The 4,870-nt window shown below is 44.5% G+C and overlaps 1 non-coding gene across 1 annotated transcript; it reads right to left on the reverse strand.

The window, feature by feature from the left end:
* Nucleotides 1–3,861: 3,861 nt before the first annotated feature.
* On the reverse strand, nt 3,862–3,934 carry TRNAR-UCU (transfer RNA arginine (anticodon UCU)). Its single transcript has one exon. It is a non-coding gene; the product is annotated as a tRNA-Arg (tRNA).
* Nucleotides 3,935–4,870: the final 936 nt, after the last annotated feature.

A 4,870-nucleotide genomic window follows, 5' to 3' on the forward strand; every position in this document is an offset into this window, starting at 1 on the left:
TATTGTAGGTTACACACAAGCAGTGTTTTAAGGGTTATTGTAGGTTACACACAAGCAGTGTTTTAAGGGTTATTTTAGGCTACTCACAAACAGTGTTGTAAGAGTTATTGTAGGTTACACACAAGCAGTGTTTTAAGGGTTATTGTAGGTTACACACAAGCAGTGTTTTAAGGGTTATTGTAGGCTACACACAGGCAGTGTTGTGAAGGTTATTGTAGGTTTCACACAATCAGTGTTGTGAGGGTTATTTTAGGTTACACACTAGCAGTGTTGTGAGGGTTATTGTAGTTTACACTCAAGCAGTGTTGTGAGGGTTATTGTAGTTTACACTCAAGCAGTGTTGTGAAGGCTGTTGTAGGTTACACACAAGCAGTGTTGTGAGGGCTGTTGTAGGTTTCACACAAGCAGTGTTGTGAGGGTTATTGTAAGTTACACAGAAGCAGTGTTGTGAGGGTTATTGTAAGTTACTCACAAGCAGTGTTGTAAGGGTTATTGTAGGTTGCACACAGACAGTGTTGTAAGGGTTATTGTAGGTTACTCACAAACAGTGTTGTGAGGGCTGTTGTAGGTTTTACACAAGCAGTGTTGTGAGAGTTATTGTAGGTTACACACAAGCAGTGTTGTGAAAGTTATTGTGGGTTACACACGACCAGTGTTGTAAGTCTTATTGTAGGTTACACACAAGGAATTTGATGAGGGCTATTGAAGGTTACACACAAGCAATGTGGTGAGGGCTGTTGTATGTTGCACACAAGCAATGTGATGAGGGCTGTTGTAGGTTACACACAAGCAATGTGATGAGGGCTGTTGTAGGTTACACACAAGCAATGTGATGAGGGCTGTTGTAGGTTACACATAAGCAGTGTGATGAGGGCTGTTGTAGGTTACACACAAGCAGTGCGATGAGGGCTGTTGTAGGTTACACACAAGCAATGTGATTAGGGCTGTTGTAGGTTGCACACAAGCAATGTGATGAGGGCTGTTGTAGGTTACACACAAGCAGTGTTGTGAGTTCTGTTGTAGGTAACATACAAGCAGTGTAGAACACACACAAGCAGCGTTGTGAGGGCTGTTGTAGGTAACACACAAGCAGTGTGATGAAGGCTGTTGTAGGTTACACAAAAGCAGTGTTGTGAGTTCTGTTGTAGGTAACATACAAGCAGTATGATGAGGGCTGTTGTAGGTTACACACAAGCAGTGCGATGAGGGCTGTTGTAGGTTGCACACAAGCAGTGCGATGAGGGCTGTTGTAGATTACACTCAAGCAGTGTGATGAGGGCTGTTGTAGGTAACATACAAGCAGTGTTGTGAGGGCTGTTGTAGGTTACACACAAGCAGTGCGATGAGGGCTGTTGTAGGTTACACACAAGCAGTGCGATGAGGGCTGTTGTAGGTTACACACAAGCAGTGCGATGAGGGCTGTTGTAGGTTACACACAAGCAGTGTGATGAGGGCTGTTGTAGGTTACACACAAGCAGTGTGATGAGGGCTGTTGTAGGTTACACACAAGCAGTGTGATGAGGGCTGTTGTAGGTTACATACAAGCAGTGTTGTGAGGGCTGTTGTAGGTTACACACAAGCAGTGTTGTGAGGGCTGTTGTAGGTTACACACAAGCAGTGTTGTGAGGGCTGTTGTAGGTTACACACAAGCAGTGTGATGAGGGCTGTTGTAGGTTACACACAAGCAGTGTTGTGAGGGCTGTTGTAGGTTACACACAAGCAGTGTTGTGAGGGCTGTTGTAGGTTACATACAAGCAGTGTTGTGAGGGCTGTTGTAGGTTACATACAAGCAGTGTTGTGAGGGCTGTTGTAGGTTACACACAAGCAGTGTTGTGAGGGCTGTTGTAGGTTACACTCAAGCAGTGTTGTGAGGGCTGTTGTAGGTTGCATACAAACAGTGTTGTGAGGGCTGTTGTAGGTTACACACAAGCAGTGTTGTGAGGGCTGTTGTAGGTTACATACAAGCAGTGTGATGAGGGCTGTTGTAGGTTACATACAAGCAGTGTTGTGAAGGCTGTTGTAGGTTACACACAAGCAGTGTTGTGAGGGCTGTTGTAGGTTACATACAAGCAGTGTTGTGAGGGCTGTTGTAGGTTACACACAAGCAGTGTTGTGAGGGCTGTTGTAGGTTACACACAAGCAGTGTTGTGAGGGCTGTTGTAGGTTACGTACAAGCAGTGTTGTGAGGGCTGTTGTAGGTTACGTACAAGCAGTGTTGTGAGGGCTGTTGTAGGTTACACACAAGCAGTGTTGTGAGGGCTGTTGTAGGTTACATACAAGCAGTGTTGTGAGGGCTGTTGTAGGTTACACACAAGCAGTGTTGTGAGGGCTGTTGTAGGTTACACACAAGCAGTGTTGTGAGGGCTGTTGTAGGTTACACACAAGCAGTGTTGTGAGGGCTGTTGTAGGTTACACACAAGCAGTGTTGTGAGGGCTGTTGTAGGTTACACACAAGCAGTGTTGTGAGGGCTGTTGTATGTTACACACAAGCAGTGTTGTGAGGGCTGTTGTATGTTACACACAAGCAGTGTTGTGAGGGCTGTTGTAGGTTACACACAAGCAGTGTTGTGAGGGCTGTTGTAGGTTACACACAAGCAGTGTTGTGAGGGCTGTTGTAGGTTACACACAAGCAGTGTTGTAAGGGTTGTTGTAGGTTACACACAAGCAGTGTTGTGAGGGCTGTTGGGCTGTTGTATGTTACACACAAGCAGTGTTGTAAGGGCTGTTGTAGGTTAAACACAAGCAGTGTTGTGAGGATTGTTGTAGGTTACACACAAGCAGTGTTGTGAGGGCTGTTGTAGATTACACACAAGCAGTGTTGTGAGGGCTGTTGTAGGTTACACACAAGCAGTGTTGTAAGGGCTGTTGTAGATTACACACAAGCAGTGTTGTGAGGGCTGTTGTATGTTACACACAAGCAGTGTTGTGAGGGCTGTTGTAGATTACACACAAGCAGTGTTGTGAGGGCTGTTGTAGGTTACACACAAGCAGTATTGTAAGGGCTGTTGTATGTTACACACAGGCAGTGTTGTGAAGGCTGTTGTAGGTTACATAAAAGCAATGTGATAAGGGCAGTTGTATGGTACACACAAGCAGTGTTGTGAGGGCTGTTTTAGGTTACACAAAAGCAGTGTTGTGAGGGCTGTTGTAGGCAACACTCAAGCAGTGCGATGAGGGCTGTTGTAGGTTACACACAAGCCGTGGTGTGAGGGTTGTTGTAGGAAGCAGTGTTGTGAGGGCTGTTCTAGGATACACACAAGCAGTGTTGTGAGGGCTGTTGTAGGTTACATACAAGCAGTGTTGTGAGGGCTGTTGTAGGTTACATACAAGCAGTGTTGTGAGGGCTGTTGTAGGTTACATACAAGCAGTGTTGTGAGGGCTGTTGTAGGTTACTGACGGTGACTCTGGCCAGACAATGGCTTTATTTCCTGAGAATAATAGTGTCAGTATTAACACAAAGCTGAAATTATTTAACGACAATATTCGTTCTAAAAGCAAGTGACAATGTACATGTGATGATTGTGAATAATTATAATGTTTATAATATTAAATAAGTTATAACAATTTAAGAAAAGATTCAAAAATAATGAAGAGGTATACTGCTACTAATAATAGTAATCTAAAGGAAATAGTTGATCTTATGTCCATACTGTATTGGAATTATTGCATTCTCAGAATAGCACTGAGTGTTCTTCTGTGGGGGGTCATGGGACTGAGCACCAGCTCCTGGTTCCCTTGTCGTTGTGATTGATGGCTTATTTACCACACAGGGCTTGCGAAATGTGTTTTTGAGAACATGTATGGAGTTGGCCGCCACTGTTGCTATGCTTACTTATAATAATGCAACCCATGGCGTCCTGCTGTCCCCAGTGGGAGTCGAACCCACGACCTCTGGATTAGAAGTCCAGCGCGCTTTCCACTGCGCCATGAGGACCTGGTCAAGGTACTTGCCTAACTATTCTTACAGAGGTATTGTTGTGGTGGTTGTGGTGCAGCTGTTGTTTGATCTGCCGGCGTTGTCCTGACCAGGATCTTGTCCATAAATAACAAAAAAAGGCACAATACCGTGACTGGAACGATACACAAATAACCCGCACATAAAAGAGAGAAGCTTACGACGACGTTTCGGTCCGACTTGGACCATTGACCAAGTCAATGGTCCAAGTAGGACCGAAACGTCGTCGTAAGCTTCTGTCTTTTATGTGCGGGTTATTTGTGTATCTTGTCCATAATGAATATATTAAAAGATGTTCTCGTTTTCCTTTTATGTATTTCTGATAATTTCTCTTCGATCTTATTTCTGTGTACAGTTGCCTGTATAGTGTTTTAGAAAACTGTTGTGCTGATAGTTCGTTCCCCGGTCATCACATATGATGACTGGGGAACGAACCTATTTTGTTCAGAGCGAGAAATCTGGGACACTTACTGCATTATCCTTGCTATCATTCTGTCCCTCATTGTGTAATCGATTCGTGGTCGCTCGCTCTAAGCTCCTCTGTAATATCCAGATTATTATTTGCTAGAACCATATCAAGCAGGTTATTTTCCCTCTTTGGATGTCACAAAGCGCTTTAAAAACAACACCCTGAACTACTTCGAGTACATAATTTGTCTCTAGATAGCACAATCAGTTTGGAATAGTGACATTCTGTGGACAATGATTGTCACGTGACTCTGTGTGTGGAGGAAGGAAGAGCTAAGCTCCAGCTCCTGGTCCCTGTGCTGACTCAGTAATCACAGGACTCCTGTAAATGTACACACGAGACCATGTATGGAGTTGGCCGCCACTGTTATTATCCTTACTTATAATAATGCAACCCATGGCGTCCTGCTGTCCCCAGTGGGAGTCGAACCCACGACCTCTGGATTA

The sequence above is a fragment of the Cherax quadricarinatus genome, chromosome 21 (assembly GCF_038502225.1).
Source record: "Cherax quadricarinatus isolate ZL_2023a chromosome 21, ASM3850222v1, whole genome shotgun sequence".
Classification (NCBI taxonomy): domain Eukaryota; kingdom Metazoa; phylum Arthropoda; class Malacostraca; order Decapoda; family Parastacidae; genus Cherax; species Cherax quadricarinatus.